The sequence below is a fragment of the Podarcis vaucheri genome, assembly GCF_965113315.1.
Source record: "Podarcis vaucheri genome assembly, chromosome: Z".
Lineage (NCBI taxonomy): Eukaryota > Metazoa > Chordata > Lepidosauria > Squamata > Lacertidae > Podarcis > Podarcis vaucheri.
In genome coordinates this window covers 25,369,318-25,391,583 of record NC_138758.1, presented here as the reverse complement: position 1 = coordinate 25,391,583, position 22,266 = coordinate 25,369,318, and the positions used below count along the sequence as shown (strand labels likewise).

The 22,266-nt window shown below is 43.0% G+C and overlaps 1 long non-coding RNA gene across 1 annotated transcript; it reads left to right on the top strand.

The window, feature by feature from the left end:
- The first annotated feature begins 1,992 nt into the window (after positions 1 to 1,992).
- On the top strand, positions 1,993 to 5,055 carry LOC309524130. The gene is made up of 3 exons (XR_014215812.1): positions 1,993 to 2,312; positions 4,227 to 4,318; positions 4,949 to 5,055. It is a non-coding gene; the product is annotated as an uncharacterized lncRNA (long non-coding RNA).
- The last annotated feature ends 17,211 nt before the right edge of the window (positions 5,056 to 22,266 follow it).

Here is a 22,266-nt window from a genome sequence, read left to right as displayed (position 1 = left end):
GACTAGAAGAAAATGGAAGAGTGTTATAAACAAAATTGAGTGATGCCAAGGATGGTGACGGGTATTTAAAATTATGCAATTCTCAATTTCTCTTCTAAAGGACATAAGATGTTATTGTTAAATACTATGGTGATTTTTTAAAAATGCATAAAATTAACACCGAAAAACTTTTGCAATAAATGAACTTTGTAAACCTTTTATGGAATAAGCATCAGTTTTTAGGAAAATGAAGTTGTGATGTTAAAAACACACACCTTGAGTTTACAAATTATATTGCCTGGAAAGCGTAAAAGTGTGACAGTGTGGCACTTTTAGAATCTACTTTATGTTGTCATTAAAAAGTCAGTTTTAAAATACATATTAAGAAGTAAACTACAACCATCAAATATAGTAAGGCTATAATGTTTTTTTCCTAGCCTTCCTCATAGCAAAATAATCCAAAACTTCATCAAAATAAGTTTGTCACTTTCAGTGTACAGACTGTTCAGTGCGAACAACCTCTCTTGAGACATTGTGTCCTTTAATTTATTTTTAATTCTTTTGAGTCTTGAAAAACTCCTCTCCCAAGAAGTTAGTGACCATAAGGCTAAGAAAGGTTACTTCCACATTAGGAAAGGCCATATGAATTTTGTCCTTGTATATAATTTGATAATTTGTACAGGTGAAAGTACAAAAGTTTATCAAGAAGTTTGAGGTCAATATCTTCTGGGTATGCTTCCACCAACTGTTCAACACCTTGCTTAATTTCTTGCTTAGATGCTGTCAAATTAGCAAAAATGGCAAACAATTGTGCAACATCACTGTACACAGTACTTTTTAAATTGGCTTCAAGTGCATCCAGTATAGGAATAAAGGATTTTATCCTAAACTTATCTCTTGAAGAAAATGCATCTCAGGCATCAGGTGCACTTCTGTCATTTCTTTGCCATTCCCTCACTCTTCGTCTCCTTGTTTTGTAGTTAACATTTGGCAAGGTGGTTTTTGCTTGTTTCTCAAGCTCATCAAAATCATCTTTAATTTTCCTTTAAAAAATCCAGAGGTGAACTGTACAAATTTGCACAAGAACTCAATAACAGGTCTGATTTTTGAAGGGCTTTGCTGACCTTGTGAAAATGACCTAGCACACGGGTCCAAAAATGCAGCATAAACACAGATTTCAGTTCTTTCATTTTCTGCAAAAGATGGTTAGTTTGGAGCTTAGTCTCCTCCTTCCCATTAACATCAGAGTCAGGATGAGGTCCAGTTACCAACCTACAGCCTTGTCTTCTGCATTCTACAGGTAGTTCTGGATCCCTCTGTGAATCCCTTCCCACTGCTGCCTTCCCTGATCCCCAAGGCCTCTCTTTGCCTGTGGGCAATCTGCAGTGCATGCTGCAGGCACCAACAGGGCTCTGTGAAGTGTGAAAGACAGACTTCTCTGCCTGGGAGGGGTGAGGTCAGTGCCAGTCACATGTGCCTGCCTTGCTCTGTTCAAGCCAAGGAGGAGGGAAGGAATGGAAGAGACTTGGGAGAGCTTGCTTGCCTAGTCTATCTGCCCCATGCGGCTCCCCACTCACACTCTCCCACAGATTAAAGTGTAGCATGTACCACTACTGACCTGATCCTTGAGCTGAGGAAGGCTGTACAACTGGTTGTTGACTCTGGGCCTGCTGGCTCTGGATTCTGAGATGGAAAATTCTGGGGTGTGGGGATACTCAACAGCCCAGCACATCAGGGCAAAAGTCCCTGCAGGTCTCTGCAGTTAGCAGAAGAAGGAAGTTCCAGCCAAATACAGGAGCAAAACAGTGGTCTGTAGACCACAATCCTTATTGTTGCGCAACAGAGTAAGAACCCCGAACATGGGTTACAAGCTCTTTGAAGACCTTCCCTCCAGAACTATCATTGATACATCGCTGATACATCATCATCATGTCACAAGGAGGGAGGGGAGTCATGAGGTTACCCAAGTTCATCAACTTGCCCTCGTTATCAGATCAAGTTCCTAACACCTTAAGTACCCGCCACCTAAAGAACAACAAAACTATCTATGCATATCTTTGCCTTCCGGCCTTCCTGAGGATGAGCTGTGGGAGTACCTGGCCTCAGGAAACCCATCAACGGATGTTCATTGTTCCCCTCAAGGGAGGGGTGCTCTGTACTTGACTGTATAATCCCAAAGATTATGGAGGAGGGTGGTATCCAAGTTGAGTATGTGACCTCTCGCTTAGAGGATTATGGAGGAAGGCGATGTCCAAGTCTGCCTTTCCTTTTGAAGCAAATGTCATTGAAATGGGAGAATTGGTTATGACATTGATTTTATGTGATTTTCAGAGGTTAGTAGTCCATCAGCATGGTCAGGTACAAGGGGATACAATTTTGACACTTTTTTGCAACAATGCAACAAGTTTTGCCAATAGAAACCAGAAGGGATACAATTTGCGAGCTTTCTCCATTAACAGTGCAAAGGCTCATTGTCCCAGGGTTTTGAGGGAGGAGAGGTGTTGAGAGGTGACAAAAATGATTTCCAGTAAGTACCCCCCTTTATTTCCTCCTTTATTTCCATTGCAAGTCCTTGAGTCTGTACTCTGAATAGTGACACCAGGGACCTAGAAGTGGCAGCACTTGTCAGCCCAACCCCTGCACAGTCTCATCAGGGCTGGCCTTAAGGCAATTGGAGCAACTGGGCCAAATTGGGTCCCGCAGGCCACTCCTAAGGGACCCCCCGCACCAGGGCAATCTAGATGGATTGTATTTATATCTCTAAGATTCCAAGTTGGGCCCCCAGAGCTTCAAATTGGGCCCCATTGGCTAGCCCTGAGTCTCATAGTTGCTGGGCCCGAGTTGCCCTGCCCTCTCATGAAGTCTTGGGTTTGCAATTTTGGGAGAGGGGAGACAGCAGCGCTGGGGAGTGGGCTGGCGAGGCCCCCTAAATTTAGAGGCCCTAGGCTTCAGCCTACTTAGCCTATACATAAATCTGGCCCTGGCCAGGACCCTAATGAATGCCTTCCCCCAAGCCAGATTCACTTGAGGAGTCAAACACAGTGCTTACCCAATGCCATAGGCATAAAATGAGACAGAAATTCACAGAGGGATGGATAATCACTTGTCTTTAGGCTATGAGCCTAGAATGGGTAGGACTAAGGCCACTGCCCAGCCTTTGTTGGAGCAAGTTGTTCATCTCTCTGCAGTGCTGTGGAACTCTCCACAGTGCTGACTTGCCCCACAAGCTTCTTAGCAAGCTCAGCATAGGACATCAGCAGAGGACTACATTATTTGCTTATTTATTTAGTACTTGACTGAAGTATTTGGCTCAAGCATTTTCGATGGTGTTGTGACATTTGAATATGGTGACTGAATAATGGCTGTATGGTGTGTGTGTGTGTTGATTTCATAAATTTTTGACCTTTAAGGATCTGAGGTTCTCTTAAGGGGGTGGAGCTTGGAGTGGGTAGTGTGAAGACAGCTCCATATAAGCCCTCAGTCTGCTCCCAACCTTTGTTGGAATCAGCTGCTCACTTGGAGCTATCCATATTCCAGCAACCTTTGACCAATTTTGAACCAAAACATGCCAGCCTAAGGCCTTGTTGGTCAGATCCAAAGATGACAATCACACTGACTGGCAGCATCTCTTGCAAGCATGGTAAGCATAGGGTCATGGAACTAAAGGCACTTTTGTTTCCTGTAATTCTCCAAGACTAACACAGCAGGCAAAGGCAGCTGTGGAGTCAGCCTGTAAAGTCAATATGCATGTGAATCAGCTTTGTAAAGTGTTCTGATCTTCTGCTGTATAGCCTATACTGGAGCTGAACCAAAGGACAAATAAAATACAGAGGCCAAAAGCCCTATTAACTTCAACAGAGGGCAAAAAAAATTGGGAACAATGAATCTCACTGTGCTGCTGGACTTCCCATGCTGCTGTTTGTTCAATGAAGCCCCAATTATTCTGGTGGGAGGTCAGACCCCTTGTACCCTTGTTCTGTCAGAGAGAATCATCTAAATTTAGCAAATATCTGGATGGTGTCTTCCCAGGAGCTCTAAGGTCATTTTTCCTGTCACATCAGTTCTTTATTCAGCAGAGATCTGCCAACATTTTTGGGAAATAATGAGTGCTGAGCCAAAGTATTATCCCATTCATTTTCAGCAATTTTGGGGTGAATTGAAAAGAGCAGTTGAACGATGGTATTATTATGATTGGGGGTGAGGTTGAAATCTATTAATTGCTCCAAACATTCTCACCCCAAATTTAGAACTCTCTCAGTACCTTCATTTTCTGAGGATCTAAGAATATTAATGAAGTGGTTGTGTTAATGTCTACATTTCAACTGGTAGACGACTCAAAGTGAGTATGATTGAATGCATATGAGAGACCATTATAGAAATGACTCACATCAGTGATCTGTGTACAATACACAATGTTGGTCAGTGGATAGGGGCTTGTTCTGTGTAGACCCAAAGGATCAACTGTTGTATTTGCTTTATATTTTGTGGTAGGGGTTGTAATCCAGGCACAGATCAGACTCGGATTTGCTTAGCTTCAGCCAGACTGATATATCATGGGCTTCAGACTGTGCCCTGAAGATACAATCACATCAATATTTTCTTTTCTTTATGCAGTGTTTCCTCAAAAAGCAATGCAGACCAGTAATATAAGGAAACGGAAAGTCACAAATGAACCGGAGGGAGCTGAAAGATGTCACAAATTTGGCATGCACAACAGAATTTGCAAAAATGAATACCACACGAAACAAGCAGTGTTTCCTAATGGGGTTCACAGTGGATTTGTATGATTTATGAGCCAAAGTGAGGTGCTTATAATAGGTGAAGTAGGACCTGTTTGAGGAGCTCCAAATTGAAGGGGAGAACCTAAGTGCATTTTGTGGTGGCTCAGTGACTGGGGTTTTTCCTTTAAAAGTGCTGCATACAAGTGTCTGCAAAAGGAAAACTAATGTCTCTAAGCTTGCCTTTATAGGGCAAATATAAGGATGTGATGAACAGGGAAGGGAGACCAAACACCAAGGTGGAAATACGGGAAGCTCTTTTATGATTGACATGTCAAACTTGTAATCAGAGGGGGTGATTTCACTCGGACCCTCCAATCCAAATGGTTTGTGGGAGGGATATTGATGTAAATATATAGTCTTGATCCCATGTGTTTATTGCTGTTTTGAAAATTCTGCCTATGGGGGACAGTAACATTATGAAAAGATTTCTAGTGGAGCAGTTGAAGGGAGACCTTTCTTTTGCTTAAGTCCAACCCAGTTCCTTCTTCTACCTACACCTTTTTTCAAATTCTGTAGTTCTTTTTCATTTACTCCTTTTGAATGACTCTTGCTGTTGTTTATCTTGTGTTGTTTGTGTTGTTTTTCTTAAAAGAGGCAGTGGGTTCACCCTCCTCACATCTTCACCTTCAAATTATTCTGGTCTGAGGAGTTTGCTTTAAGTTCAATGCAATTTGTTTTATTTAGTCTGTTTCAAGTGAATTCATTAAGCCACTCTCAGTGTTATGTTATAAATTTGTTATTTGTGTGGGTGTGTGGCTTTTTCAAACAAAGGCACCTTAGTTTATCCTGAGTGATATTTACTTATTGTATTATTTATCAGTAAACCCATTGCCTTTATTATTATTTTCTTCTTTATGCCTATATGTGCTCGTGGCTATTTCTCTCTCTCTCTCTCTCTCTCTCTCTCTCTCTCTCTCTCTCACACACACACACACACACACACACACACACACCTGCAAATTCCATGACATTTTGCAAAAAAAAAAAAGGCTACAAAAGAAACCAAACTTCAAAGCTTCCTAGCACAAAAATCCCTACACTTATTTTTCTGTACTTTGGCAGGCTTTATCCACTCTAAAGAGGCAAATTATACCCACTTCTATAAAAAAAGAATGAAAGTTATAGTTTCTTTTATTATTACAGTGGTACCTCGGGTTACAGACGCTTCAGGTTACAGACTCTGCTAACCCAGAAATAGTACCTCGATCAGACGAGATCGGGCGTGTTCAGGGTAGTATGGCCGTAGGATAGGTACTATTTCTGCTAACCCAGAAATAGTACCTCAGAGGGGCCACTAGGGGTGCATCGGAAGATGGCTGACAATAACATCTCTCCGACCCGCACGAGGTAATTAGGAGGCTGTGATGGGAGTAAATAGCCTCCCTACCCCCCAAGGTTGTGGGGGGGCTGCCCTTGCCTGCTGTGTCCTATACCACCCCCGAATTTGTGGGGATGGGGGCACTAGGCAGAATGCCCTCCTGTGGGATCTCGGTGCTCCTGGACGCTGTCTCCGATCCGCACCACTAGCTGCAAGAACTTCAAAAGAAGCAATTAGGAGGAAGCGAATGCACATATTTCAAGGAAGGAGGGGGAGTAAAGACTGCTAACTGAAGAGATCTCTGATAAACAAGACGAGTTGGAAGAACAAGTATAAATCATGAGAAGATATGCCAAAACTCAGTATGGCAAAGGGACTGATGGGGAAGGGGAAAAAAACTTTCCTTTCTTTCCTCTATGTGTTTAAACAAGAATCCCCCCCTCACAAGTCAGAAAGGTCGTTTTAATGACTTAAGCTGTGGATTTAAGACTGTGTGGAGATAAATTTTCTAACCAAAGCATGTTTTAAGAAGACTGTGGAATGTATAAGAGCTTTGGAATGACGCAGTTAAAAATACCGTCGCCATGTTGGCAAGCTCTGTCGGAGGACTTGAGTCTGGGAGGAGGGATAGAGCTGCTTTTGTATTGTGTGTGAGACTCCTCAGAGGGACTTAAGAACGACAGTTTGCGAGATAAATGATGGAAAGAGCGATGTTATTTATGAAAGTGATGATATATGGAAACCATCTTGATATGAGAATTGGACGAACGGAAAAATTCACACAGGATTACAATTGGGGTTTATCTGCTTAAGGAGATTATCAGAAGAGATCATAAAGAAAAAAAGAAAAAATATACGAACAAGATAAGATGTGGAAACAGCAAGATAAGACTGGATAGAATTATGAACTTTATTTGGACTGATTTGATGCAGCAGCAAGAAGACGATTGGAATCCCCCTTTGGAACTTGAAATATGGGTCCCCTCAAAAAAAAATTAAAATTCGGCTTTGTAATTCGGAATTTATGTGATGTGATTTGATTTGATTTGGTTGGTTGGTTAATAAAAAATATTTTTTAAAAAACACAACAGAAATAGTACCTCGGGTTAAGAACTTTGCTTCAGGATGAGAACAGAAATTGTGTGGTGGTGGCGCAGCGGCAGCAGGAGGCCCCATTAGCTAAAGTGGTACCTCAGGTTAAGAACAGTTTCAGGTTAAGAACGGACCTCTGGAATGAATTAAGTTCTTAACCCGAGGTACTACTGTATTTCCCATTAGGAAATGCAGGGAAGGAAACCTGTAGCACACCCCGCAAAGTCGACTTGGACTCCGACTGAATCAGGCAGCCTCCCAAGTGCTTTAAACTGAGGTGGGCTGTTTTTGGAACCGCTGAATCCTGAAGCACTGAATTAAGGTCTGAACTTAAATCTTGTGGTCAGTGCACATCCCTAATTCCCAGCTGCATCACTTCTGCTTTGGAATCAAATCAAAACAACTTGGAACTTGAACAATTCAAATGAGGGGAATTTCAGAACTATCCCTTTCTGGTGTGGCACATTCCTCGGATCAGTATCACTTTCATAGTTTTTGGTTTTGTTTCAGGTATAGGAGCCAGCTCTTAGGGGCTGAGGGTTCTTTGCCCCCCCCCAATAAAATATTTGAGGGGACCAGGGCTCCCCGAAAGTTGATGGGCATTGCCTTTCAAATGGTGTTCGTGCACCACATCAAATGATCGATTATGAGGAGCAGGGCTTACCTGACACCCCCCCCCATTTTATTCAAGTTAGCTGCCACTGCTGCTGTTGCTCAGAAGGTTAAATAGAAAAAGAGAGAGTAAGAGAGGGGTACTTTCATTTTTTTAAAAAAGGGTGCTGGCTGATTCTTTGTCAGGACTAAGATCACCTTTGGTCAGGCAGATAAATTCATTTCATCATTCCACTCATTTTTGTGATAGACCTCTAGGATCAGAGGTTCTGTGAGGGAATAGCCCAGTTTCCCCCTCCGATCAAACGAACAGCCCTGTGTGTTCCCCAGCCAAGATGCTAATGAATTTCAAGCTGCATTGCTCAGTTTTTAATTTGCTCATGTGAGTGACCCTCCTTGCACTTTTCTCTACTACTCCATTCTGCCTCTTTGCTAGATGAAGTCAAAGTCTAACCTGACAAACTCAACAGAAGTTTTAATTAGACATCTAATCAGTGGCTGCACAAACAGCTTAAAAGGTTGAAAAATGCATACATTATGGCTAACATTGAAATATAGGATATTCTGTGCATAAATATTGCTTGTGATTAATTGGAGAACGGTAAAAGTAATGTGGCACTACACATACACACACTCACACAGTTATAGAACTTACTTGCAAAAAGTATACGGAAATAAGATTTATGGGCTACAGGGATCCTGGAGGCAGGGTGCATGGGTCATGCCATTAAAAGGTTTAGCCACTTGGTGTCACCAAGCTTAGTTTTCTGTGTCTATCCTGCCTGCTCTTCCTTAAAGGAGACAGTAAAGTTCTTGTCCAGCTTCACAACTAGTTTAGATTGTCAGTATCTATAAGTCATGTACAGGGAACCTCCTGTTGAGCTCCAACTCCTACCACCCCTTGCTATTGACCCAGCTGACTGGGACTGATGGGAGTTCAACAACAGCTGGGGAGCCACAGCTCCCAAGTCTCCCATGCGCTCCTGTCCACGGAAGCTAGGCCACCTATTTTTATTTTATGAATCCCAGTGTGTACGGAGTCCACAGGGGAATGGAAGCCAGTCCCTACACTTCAGTCTTATGCACACTGCCCTGGTAGCAAATACCACTGAAATCTGTAGTAGCAGATCCAACCCTAGAGTGAACATGCATGGAATTAACCAGCTCATCTCACTGCCTTTCTTCCTTTACACTACCCACACCCTTAGAACTGGTCCTGACATGCAGCAGGTGAAATTATCCTAGGTGTCACCATGAATAGGAGGGGAATGGATGAAGACAGGTATTGATGTCTGAATAGTGTAGCAAGAGTCCTTTCCCTTGACCCTATTAGGGTGATGGGTGGTGTCACGTGAGATTAGGGTGACCATACACCATACTTTGCAGAGGACATTCCTCTGTTTAAAGACACATTCTGTTTCAGGGGTGAGGAACCCCAAGCCTGAGGGTTGGATGTGGCCCTCCAAACCACTCTCCAGCCAGCTAACCCTTGGGAGTTTTCCTAGGCCACACTTCTTTCTTTTGAATTCTGCAAATCTCCAAATTTTTCAGTGCAGTTCTCCAACTAAATAATGTGTGCAAAAAAACACCTGCTGGACTAAAGCGGGCACTTAAATGCATATATTACTAAAATAGCATTACATGCTTTTCATCGGAAAAAAAATAGGTATACTATGAAACATTCTGTACACCAATGTCTGCATTAAGGGAAATTTGACAAAGTTTAATGAGGACTTAAAATATATTTTGCAAAATGATGTGGGACTGAACTTAAAACTGGGGAAAAAACCAACAAGGAATAGGAAGAAGCTAAAATCAAGAGATTTACCCATCCCTGTGTAGAAGCCATGCTAATATTCCAAATCCACATACCAGATTTGTACATAATCTCTGGATAACAGAAATCCCTGTCTGCAGTGCAAGGTACTTAGTGTGGCTGCTACATAGGAACATATGAAACTGCCTTATATTGAGTCAGACCATTGGTTCATCTAGCTCAGCATTGCCTACACTGGCAGCAGTAGCTCTCCAGGATTTCAGGCAAGATATCCCAACCTTACTTGGAGATGTCAGGAATTGACCCTGGGACCTTCTGCTTGCAAGGCAGATGCTCTTCCCCTGAGCTATGGCCCTTCCCCCTATGTTTTAATTGTGCTTGACTATCCATATGGTAAGGGACGCAGGTGGCGCTGTGGGTAAAAGCCTCAGCGCCTAGGACTTGCCGATTGCATGGTCGGCGGTTCGAATCCCCACGGTGGGGTGAGCTCCCGTCGTTTGGTCCCAGCGCCTGCCAACCTAGCAGTTCAAAAGCACCCCCGGGTGCAAGTAGATAAATAGGGACCGCTTTCTAGCGGGAAGGTAAACGGCGTTTCCGTGTGCTGCGCTGGCTCGCCAGAGCAGCGATGTCACGCTGGCCACGTGACCCGGAAGTGTCTCCGGACAGCGCTGGCCCCCGGCCTCTTGAGTGAGATGGGCGCACAACCCCAGAGTCTGTCAAGACTGGCCCGTACGGGCAGGGGTACCTTTACCTTTACCTTTATCCATATGGTACCTTTTACAAGGTCTTGATGTTGCCTTTATTGTCTGATGCAATAGTAAATGTTGCAGAATCTCTCCCTTAGTTAATTAAAGAAAAGAAAAGAAAATGAAAATGAGGACACTGAGGATTAGAATTCTTTCTGCTGTTCTTTAATCCCCGGTCTCTAGGGTGCTGTGCTGATTTAAAAACAGACAGTGCTTGCCCCTCCCATTTCTGATATAAATATGCAGAAGACACAGGGTTGGTTCTTTATTTGCTGCTAAAATGCAACAGTGGGTATATTCAGATAAAATTTTTATTTTTATTTTCCAAGATAATATCCTTAGAGCCTTCTTTGAAATCTCATTCATTATTAGTTTGTCAATACGGGCTTGTTGTTTTCTGCGCACAAGCATTTTAAACAATTCAGAGGTCGTGAATATGATGCAACTGAATCATTGAGGTCACAATTTGTCTGAACACCCCTCACTAGCCTCTTACAGGAAGTGGTTATCCTCAGTGGCAAAGCTGCCTACTCCAGCACCGGGAGTGGTGTATATCTGGGGGCATGGCTGGCACGAGTCCCAGGGGTGTGTGGTGCGTGTCCCAGGAGGCATGGTGTGCCACCATGGGGGTGTGGCGCGTGTTGGGGGGGTGCGTGGCAAGCGGTGTGTGTCCCGGGACATGCATGGCGAGCGGCGAGTGTCTCAGGGTGTGCGCTGAGTGCTGAGCACCCCGGGGATGCGCGGTGAGTGCCAAGCATTGGGGGCGGGGGCGATGTCACCCCCCCAGATGGTACCTGGTTCGGATCGCCCCCACATTCATCCGCCAATGGTTATCCTTCTCTGCACTGAGAAATACATAGAGCTAAAGAAGGACTCCTGTTTTCTCTTTCAGGTCTAATATGCTTTTCAAGGCTCAGAGTAATTCTGCTCTTTCTGACTTTTACTCAGATTGTTTGGGACAGCAAAGTCTGTGTGCCTGCTGCTTCTCCCTTTCCGTCTTTCAGGGATGGAATGGGCTGATTCGCAGGAGGTGAGAGAGAAGTGACCAGAGGGGGCAGTCCCCTATGGTGGTTGCTCAGAAATCCATATATGACCATGGGCCTAAAAAGTTGTTGCCCTCTGATTTACATATGCAGCCTCATGAAAATTATCGTGGCCTATTGAGACAGGGAGCAATATCGACAGTTATAAAGTTTGCAATTTGCAGTACCAAGTTTCTAATTCCATACCATGAGGGAGTGTAGTCCAGACTTCCTCAATCTGATGCCCTCCAGAGGTTTTGGCCTGTAACTTCCATCAGCCCCAGCCAGCACAACTGCATGAGGGAGAATTCTGTGTAATCAGGATTCCTGATTTGTGGAAGACCATGGTGTGTGTGTGCTTGTGCGTGTCCATCAATGCCCCTTACAGATCTTCTGCCAAATGCATAGAGGCTAGGTGGCAGGGCCAGTATAAAACACAGCAATGAGATCACTGTAAATGTGGGCACTGGTAGGTTCAAATTACACCCAAATTTTATTTCTATGCGGCATGGAAAAATCATGCTCAGGAAGAGAGCTAGATTACTGTAATTGTTAGAATGCTGGATTAGGATCTGGGAGACCAGAATTCAAATCCCTACTGAGATGTGAAGCTCACTGGGTGACCTTGAAGCAGCCACTGCCTCTTAGCCTAACCTAAATGGAGAAAAGGGAGTGAATCATATATCCCGTTTTGAGTTCCTTCGAGGAAAGCGGCTTAATCTTATCCTCCCCAGGCCATTTTTCAATTCCAAATAATTTTCCCCAAGCTGTTGGGAAGGGGAAGATATAGGGTCACTTTTCTTTCTTTCTTTCCCCCTTTATACATGCAAAACAGTTATGATCAGTGGGGCAGGGACACTTAACCGACCTCATGTTAATAGCCACAATGCCATACATTCCAAGTGCCACTATTTTCCAGGGGCAGTTACAGAATTATGAAAGCTGATTTGATCGTGGAAGGTCTCTGTTTGCCCCACCACTTCCGCCACCTCAAAGCTTGGGGAGGTGGATGAGCTGGCGCTTGGCCCGAGTGACTGTGAGGACAGCAGTGGTGGCTGTGAGGGAGCATCCTTCTGCCTTTCCATGGCCACTGCTATCAGCCTCCTCCCACACTCCAGTGGCTACTGGAGTGTGGTGGTGAGGAGAAGAGGCTGCTGCTGCTGGGCCCAGACTTGCATGAAGTGCTGGCTCTGAGGTGCAGGCAGAGGTCAGGGCCTCCCTGGGTGGGAAGAAAGGGGGACTGGAATGCAAGGAGTCTTGATTTTTTTTTAAAATGCTTTGTGCATCCACGTTCAGTCTTGCACCTTTCTGAAATTTATTTATTGGTGTCTGCTTTTCTTTTTTGTAAATCTACCAAAGAATCAAATCAAATCAGGATTAAGGGGTCTTCTCAGGACAGTGGAGGATGTGTGTGCTGTGTCCTGTTGGCAAAGTGGTGGTAGAAATGCTTGGGGGTGGGTGGGACAAAAATGAGGGGGGGAGTCAGTTGGGTGGGTGGGGAGTGAGAAATGACCCTATTTTCATCTGAGGAATGCTGGAGCAACTTACCAGGAGGGAGAGCAGTGAAGAGAGGGGCCGGCAAGGTCAGTACAGTGCAAATGAACCAACAATAGTGCTAGATTGTATTTGCTGGTGGGTTTGCATTGTGTCAGCTACAATGAGCTGCAGTGATACTGGTGATGGGAGATCAGGTAAGTGCACCAGCCCTGCTGACCATTACTGGTGCAAGGCCCCTCCCTCCCCTCTCCCAGGCTTTTCTTATTGCCTGCTTTGATCTGTCAGTATTATTTTGTTTCCCCCCTCTTTTTTATTATTAGTACCACTTAATGATTTTATGCCCTTGTATGGTTTTATGCTGCAGGTGTTCCTATATTGTTTTTTAGTACTGTTGATTATATTTGTGTTTTATTGATTTTTAAATTGAGAGCTGCCCCGAGGACACAGTTGATTGGGCAGTGCAGAAATGCCCAAGCAAATAAACAACAAATTAATATAAAAAAGTGCAGAGGGTGATTTGAAATAAAATAAAATAAAATAAAAATGGCCAGAAGGGTAAAAGTGAAACAGCTTCTGCTTCCCTTTTTTTTGCTCTCAGATGCATGCAGAGCTGCTTTGAGTTAAACAAACAAACAAACAAACAAACAAGCAAACAGAAAGGAAACAACCACCCCGGAACGATTTCTTTCAAAATGGAAAAAGCTAGCATTGTGCCAGAAATTTTTCTCATGTTCCCCTGCCAACCATTCTCCATCTACTAATGAGAAAATAATTTGAATTTGCAAATTATCAAATGGGAGAGAAACTTTCAATGAAATTCTCATGGGGTGGCTTTTGAGGTGTCTGAAGGATATTTGTGAGTGTCCTTCCTTTCATCCTGCAATTGTCTTATCAGTAGTCTACATTCTACAAGCAAGCAAGCAAGCAAGCAAGCAAGCAAGCAAGCAAGCAAGCAAGCAATAAGGCCCCTGAAATACTTTCTTTTGGTACTGAAATAGCTGCGCCCTAAATTTGGTCACATACCTCCAGCCATTCCCCACCTACTGATGAGAATCTGAAAACTGTCCAAAAGGAGAGAAACCTTCTATGAATTTGTCATGTAGAGTGCCGTGGTTCTGTTATGTTTACCTACTTATGAGGTGGCAGAGGGGTGTTTGTGAGTGTCCTTCCTTTCACATTACAGATCATCTTGCTGGTGGTCTGCATTCTTCAGCCTTCCCTGGTGCCTGTGGTTCATTATAAAACCCAGGAGAAGACAGCATGAAGTAACCCCACCCCCTAAGATCCAGAAGTGTAGTTAGGCAGGCAGGATTCAGAATGCTTGAGAAAAATTGACCAGAAAGAAAAAAACATACACCACACCACCCTCAGCCCCCTCACATGTACAAGAGAAACTCAAAAGCCCACATCCATGGAAATTCTAAAGCAGTTCTCAAGTGTCCTGAAAATGAGGAAGAAAAATGTAAGCTTCCTTCATGAAAAGAAAGCTTTTGAGAATTCCAAGGGCAGATTCTGTAACTTACTTTGGGTAGTGTGAAATCTAGCCAAATTTATTGCAATACTTACATTACTGGGAGACCGGAGGCAGGGAAGCCCCATAGCTCAGTGACAGAGCACATGTTTCATATGCAGAAGGCCTCAGTTTCAATGTCCAACATCTCCAGCTAGGGTTAGGAGAGCACCCTGTATGAAACCTTAGAGAGCCGCTGCCAATTGGTATAGACAACGGGAAACTAGATGGACTAGTGGTCTCGGTATAAGGCAGCTTCCCATGCTCCTGTGTGGCTAAGCTGCCTTAGCCACACCCTTCAACAATTTGAAGCCAGAATCTGGGATGCCGTCTTCTAGGACACCATCTTCCCATTTTTTTTTTAATCATGAGAGCATGGCAGTCATTTTGGTTGCTGTGATCTCATGCAACTTCATGCCATGGCTCCACCCCAAAAGTAGTTTTTCCAGGCACAGTGAAATTGTGCTTTGAAGTTATAAGAGATCACAGCAACCAGAATGGCTGCAGTTCTCCCATGATAAAAAATGGGATTTCCCAGTTTTTCCGGGGTAGTTGCGGAGTATGCCTTAGCTACTCCACTTAGAAGGCTAGGTGGGGGGGGGGGAATGATTTGGCTAAATCTTGGTGGGAGTTGAGTGGGGCTTGTGGATATCATTAGGGATCTCCCTCTCAGTAATTTGAGCACTGATTTACTGAGAAAGCAATGAGAACGTATATATAATAAACTGATACTGGGAAGGCAAGATGGTTGGGGTGAATATGGACTTTACCTTCTCAATGTGAAGTGATGGAGATGAGAAGCAATAGCTAAACAGTGCTTTTGAATGATCTCCTGTTGCTGTTTTTTGTACTTTATTGCACAATGCATACTGGCTCTTACTGCACTTTACTCTTGAGGGAGAGTTTGCATAAGCTGTTCCCTGCTCCTCATTGCTCAGAATTCACAAGTAGGAGAAAAGGGACATATTTAATAATTTAGGGCAAGCCGTGATACAAATCCCTGGGAGACATTCAACCCCTGCTGGCCTGCCACCTGTCTGCATGGCAGATGTTGAATGATGCTCTTCCAACTCACCCCCTAGAAACAGCCCCATGCAGGCATGCTGCAAAAATAGTCCAAAAGTAAAGCTGTGCTCTTGCTTATCAAAATTTACTCACAGTTGGGATTTGTGACAGCTGTCTTCTTATTCTTTGTTGCGCTTCTTCTGTTTCTCTAGACTAGGAATGGGTTAATCTGTCAATTTTAGTTTTTCTTCATTTCCCATTTTTTCTATTCTTAAACTCATTCTCCACATTTCCACATCAATCTGTGATTTTGCTTTTGTTTTATGAATAATAGCTCCCATGAAAATTCACCAGCATTTTAGTGTGAATTTCTCGTAATGCTTGTATGCAATGTTCCCCCCAAAGCAACTTCCCTAAATATAATGCATTGTTGTTCTTTATTTTCACCAACATGTAGATTTTAATGCACACTGTACCCTAGTATAAACATATTACTTGGCTGCAAAATTGCAATCCAAAATTTGGAGACATGCTAATTTTGAAACAAGGTTGTACAGTAGTTCATGTAATGTTTTGGAAGTGCAAATTATGGTTCATGGTTAAAATGTGAGCTGGATCAAATTTCTCCCCCATCCCTACTCCAGACAATTATTATTTATAACACACCTATGGTGATTTTTTGAGAGTCCTGAATCCCAGACCAGAGGCTAATGGGAATTGGAGTAGCAACAACAGGCGACCAGCCCCCTCCCTCGAAAAAAAAAAATCCATGCTACAATGACTAGAGGTGGTGTTTATCTCTAAATCTGTATAGAGCTGTGTAATTATCAGTGTCTGCTTAAATACTTACTGAAAGACAAAGTCATTATGGGATTGGGGTTTGCAATCGATAATGATATTTCACCCGCATGTAGTTGGCCCTTTGATTCGGATCATTGCTTTAAATGGGAAAAAATAACTAGGAAGAGTGCAACAAATTTGAAACAATGGGCAAGTTGTCAGTTAATGTTTGCAGATGCCTTTGATTAAAGTGACTGCACTGACAATTACATCCTCTTATGGCCGAGTGTTTCATCGTTATTCCCTCCGAACAGAATTAAAGAGACGGTAGTCTTTCAGGCACAGTCTTCATTTTCCATGCTGCAAGACTGCAAAATGGTTTCGAATAATACACGCTTTAGCCCACCGTCTCATTACTGTGGCTACAAAGCCTTGTCATAAACAGGGGCTTGAAATAGCTTTTGTGCCTTCTCCATCTCCCAGAATTCCATGCAAACGTGGCTAAGGGCTGACCTCTTTGCACAAAGCAACCCCGAAGATCATGAGCAAAACGGGGCTCTGCAGTCTCGTTGCATTTCAGTCAATTAATCTTTTTCAAAAAATAAAATAAAATGGCTATGTTGCTTCAATAGGATTGCTAGAGGAGGAGCAGATTGTCTCAACCACAATAGACAGCTTGAAAGGCAGACAATGAATCTCCTATCACTCAGAGGTAGGAGACAAGAGCTTGGCTTTTTTTCCTCCCCAGTCAAGAGGAGCTTCAGGAATCTTTTTAAAGGATGATTTTCTTTTCACCTTATTTTCATCTCGCAAAAGTATCAAAGCTGTTCTTTAAAAGGAAAGAGGGTAGGAGGGAGAGAGAAAACACTTCTAGGTGTGCTTCTTTCAGAAGGCAAGTAAATAATTTAGAGGGCTTCATCACAAAGCTGTCAGCCTTTCTTCTAAACTCACTTTAATTGGCAGACTACTCAGGCAACTAGCCCCTGACTTGTTCAGCTGTACACTTGCATTTGGTTATTCCAAGCAGAATTCCACACAACCAGGACTAAGGAGGCTAATACAAAGATTGACCTGCAGGGGGGGCCAGCTGCCTTCTGAGAAGGCTAAGCTAGCATCCCAATTTCTTACCCTTAAAATCAGATTGGATAAATTCTCCAGGTTTGGTGCCTCCCTTTCTTTCTCATTCACTCACAAAAACTTTGTGTTTCTTTTATGTGACTCCTAAGACACTGGCCACTCAATAATGTACACCATAAATAGGATTGCAGAAAGGTATTGTGACATGGAGCTCTGAGTGGATAGTTTGTTTTTTGGAATTACATCTGTGTAGGATTCCAGATACGCTTGAGATTTGGCACAGAGACTGGATTTCTGAGGGTATCCACTCTCTTTCTCCATTCATCTTATCTTCATGACACAAGGACAAGCTTTTCATGGGGCTTTTGTTTTCTCTGCTTAAAGAACCAGAACTTCTTTTAGCTCAATGTATCTAGAAGTTGGCTTACTTTATCTCTGGTGCTGTGGTGTTGTGGGCCAGCTACCGCATCCTCCATGCTATCCAACATGGCAACTGCATGGGGAAAGCTTCCTGGCTGACGGGGAACCAAACTGGCTCTCTCCATTGGTCGGGAAGCAGATTGTAGGTCTGCTGGCCGAATTGTCCCATGGCAGGTGACCTGGGAGACAGGGGCTAGCCAGGGGCAGCCCCAACTGAGCCAATAGGCTTCACTTGGATCCGCTCCTGGAGCATATAAACAGGCCTCTTCCCCTTTGTGCAGTTCCTTGTTGGATTCCCCACCCACCCTCTCTTTCTGTGTTTTACTTGACCTTGCTATGGACATTGTTGGTTGCCATATTTGGAGCCGGGCAGAAATTTTCCTTCAGGCTAAATTGGCCCCATCTGAGGGTTTTTCCTACCTCATCGCAATTGTCACCACTTTGGTGATTTGGCATTGGATTGGCCTTAGTCTTGGTTGGAGGGGAGGTTGTAAGCTTCTGTCTGCCCCTCCAAAGAAAGGGGCATCCCATTAATGGCATCTGGGAGGAGGTGCTTCTGTCTGGCTGTCCAGGCAGGGGCTAAGGCAGTTCAGGAGGGCTTACTCCAAAGTAAGCAAGCTTGGGATTCTTGGCAATTGTTAATCTCAACCATGTTCTGGGTTTTCTTCTTCCCCTTCCTCATTAAAGTTCTCTGCTGCTGTTCATCTAAGGGTCAAGAGGCAGTTAACAATATAAAAGCACAGTAATGCACAACAAAGTAAAAAGCAAAAACAATACCTGCCACAATTTAAAAGGCCAAAGATTGTTTTATTAGCAAAAGGCCTAGGAGAACAAGAACGCTTTTGCCTGGCACCTAAAGACTTTAAAGGTGCCAGGCAAGCCTCCCTGGGGACAGCATTCCACAAACAGGGAACCACTTCAGAAAAGGCCTGTTCTCGTGTTGCCGCAGTCTGTATCTCTCACACAGGGGGCACAGATGGTGACTCCAGGGTCCAGGTCAGTTCATCTGGTCTGCCTTCACAACAGGAGGTTCTGTTTAACTTCAGGTACTTACTTTAGTTCTTGGACTGGAAGTATAAAAATAATTGTAACTTGGATTTAAAAGAGAAACTTCCATTGGTGGGGTTCCCCACACTTCATTAAATAATCGTTCTGTGCTATTATTGCTGGTGCTCCCATTATTAATGCAGCAAGAGGTTTTTTGGGGGGAGAAAGATGAGGTCATTGCAGCCAGCAGGACTAGGTCATGGTGACAGATGTCAGAAGATGGTCATCCTTGTAGCACAATCCTCTAGGTTTCAGTTGAATTGAAGCAGACTGTCTGAACTCTCAGGCAGCCAACTGGCATATGCAGATTTGAGCATTATGTGTAGAGCTCAGCTGATCAGGGACTGAGAGCAAAGCTACTGAAGATGTCTTATCATTCGGCAAAAGCTAGTGCCTGAAAAGTTCATTTTAAGAAGGAACTAGCTCTATTTCAACCTTTTCCCCCCTTAAAAAAAGGAATTGGCTTTAGTATAATTTTGTCCATTTATGAAATGAACTTGTTAAGCTCAAGTTCCTCTAGATGAATGTTTCAGTTCGTTAAGAGTTCACCCTCTTCATTTCTCCATCCTCAGCAATCCCCCAGACCTCTGAATTAGGGAGTTTCATATGAAACCCTCAGTACAGTACAGCACTCAATAGTTGTTGCAGGCATTGCTGACCAATATACCATTAGAAAACTGTCATCTATGAACAACTGGAAGTTCTCCTTCTACTGGATAACAGACTGGGTGCCACTGATGAGTGCACAGGTGGAAATTTCTCCACATTCTTAATAAGCAAAACACTATCATTCCATATGGGATACAGTGTGGGATGTCAAAACAAATCAGAGAGTGAAGAGATCTTGTCTTGACAAACACATCTGCAATTTGATTTTGTTTGTCAAGGAAATGTTCCACTTTAAAGCTGAATTCCTGCAAGATGCACAATCCTAGTTGCAATTTTGTATTTGTACCGTACATTGTTTGAAGCCACTTCAAGGCATAATGGTCTGTAAGAACAGTATATTCTTCTCCAGATTACAACGTTTGGGGCTTTTTTCATTTCATGTATAAAATGCATGGTGTGGAGAAAGTAGACAGAAAGAGGCTTTTCTTCCTCTCATAACATTGCAACCTGGGTTATCCAATGAAGCTGAGTAGCGAAAGACGTTTAGGTTCTTTGGAGTCTTTATTCTTTTACCCCATTTACAATTCATGGCCGAAATGGTTTTTCCTACTACTTACTGATTTCATTGTGCCTAATATTGCATTCAGTTTTTGTTTGTTACATTTGTGTAACACGCATTTTCATAAAATTCAACAAAGCTCTTTTTTTGGGGGGGGGGAATACATCCATAGGGTGAGGCAACAATTTCAATCAGTCTCATGGTACTTGAGCAGGGGAAGGTGCTGTTCCCCCCGTGGCAACCAGTTGACCACCATGAGAGCAGAATGCTGGGCCAGATGGTGCTTTGCTCTGATGCAGCAGGGCTTTTCTTATGCTCTAGGATGTTTGCCCATCTCTTCGCTCTGCTAGTAGTTAAAGTACTGAATTTCCCCCTCCCCATACAGCTGAATAATTAGATACATGACACATAATGTCAGGTGTCTGACTGACAAGAAAATGTATTATACTTTACATGGATTTGATGTCACATTCAGAGATAATAAGGGGTTTTGATTGATGGAGCCTTTCAGAGAGCATTTTGCCTTGCAAACATCTCACAGCCCTTGCTTAATTGCCCTATTTTTTTTTTCCTTTTGCCTTCAGCTAGATGTTGATCTCAGGTGCACCTGTGAGCTTCTGTTGGAAAGCTGCTCACATTTATTGACGGAAATGTGACGATTGGGGCTCTGAACAACTTGGCAGGTTTTAAACTGCTTCTTTCCTTCTTTTCTTTCTCTCTCACTCTCTCTTTTATAAAAAAAAATTTGCTCTGAAATAATTATTGGAACAGTCAGGTATTAATTGGAACCCAAGGTGATCAATTTCCAGTAGCAAGACTCATCATGTCATTTAATAAGAGCACTCGTCAGCCTATACAGAGTATATTTCCTTTGCCAATGGATAATCTCAGCAAGCACCCATTATTTAGCAGTATGGACGAATGCTTAGGAATCACAGGGTATGCATTGTAGTAAAGTTCAGCTTGAGCCACTCCCCACCCCTATCCTCAATATTCTGTTGAGTGTTTCCATGCTAACGAATACATGGGATAGTTTTATTATTAATTTCATGTAGTGCTTGGCAGCAATTGTGGCCATGGACTCTGTTTCTTCACTATATTCATAAGCCACGTTCCTTCTTACAGCTCACGATGTGACATATATGCTTTTCTACTCCCCACCATTTTAATTCTCGCAACAACCTTGCAAGTTTGGTTAAGCAGAGAGAAAATGACTGAGTTTCAAAGTCTCTCCAGTTCTACTCTGATCTACACCACAGGCTGCCAGTCTGGTGGCACCCAGAGGTTGTTGAACTGCAATATTTCATCTCATATACTGAGGCAAGGAAGGAAGGGCTACCCCTATACTATCCATATAACCAGTTATCAATAATCAATATATTCAATATATATTCATATATGCTTACATGAATCAAGGATTACAGTACTTATAATCCATTTTGAATCAAAAGGGAAGCTGTGCCTTAGCTAACTGCAAACTGCTTGAAACAGCAAAGTTAGGAACCGACCTTTCCCCTAGAAACATCTGTGTACCCCGGACAAAGGGGAAAGACATGAATCAGAGATTCTGGTACAAATTCCCCTCAGATACAGGCTAAATTAATCCACAGAACAGGAAGAGCAAAACCACAAAATGTCCAAGCTCCCTGTCCTGTCATAACTAGGGGAAAGGTTAGACAGAGCGTCACCACAAGCATCGGAAAGCAGAACTGGAACCCTGCGCTTGACCAGTGCTAGACCAGGAGCTAGAAGCGTGACAACTGCTTGCTGATTGGCTGATTTTTGCTGACCAAGTTATGAGTCCCTCATGATTGTCTTATGATCTATGATTTGCTGTGATTTGCTCAGGTATAAAGACCCCTGTATTTCTGTCAATCGGGGTCCCAGTTCTTTGGAAGATATTCCAACTGGTCCTTATTGCCTGGCAATAAACTTTACCTTCTTATTCTCCATTGCTGAGTCTGCTTGATCCTTATTTTGTTCACCTAGCCAAAACCACTAATTTTCACGTGCTTCAATACAAATCATGGGCATATGCAGCAACTTTACTCAGATTATGGGAAAGGGGAAATACAAACTCGCATTATAATGAAGAATACAGAGAATCTTCAAGGTGGCAATGAATCTGGCATATATGCTCACATCCACTTAAATAAGTACTAACCTGTTAGTAATTACAATATGTAACTCTTGTTTTGCGCAAGTTTGCCATTCCAGTCTTCTGTGCTGAATTCCTGATGTCATTTCCCTCTCAATTTTTTTAGATGGTCCAGATTTTCTTGAATGTCTCTCTTTCAAAATGAAAAATATATCTAGTTCCTAAATTGCCCTCAAACCAGCAGTAACCTTTTAATTTTTTTTTGAAATGTGACTCCATTTGAAGTGAGTGGAAGTTGAGTGTCATTTTCTAAATATTTAACCACCCCATTTGGAGG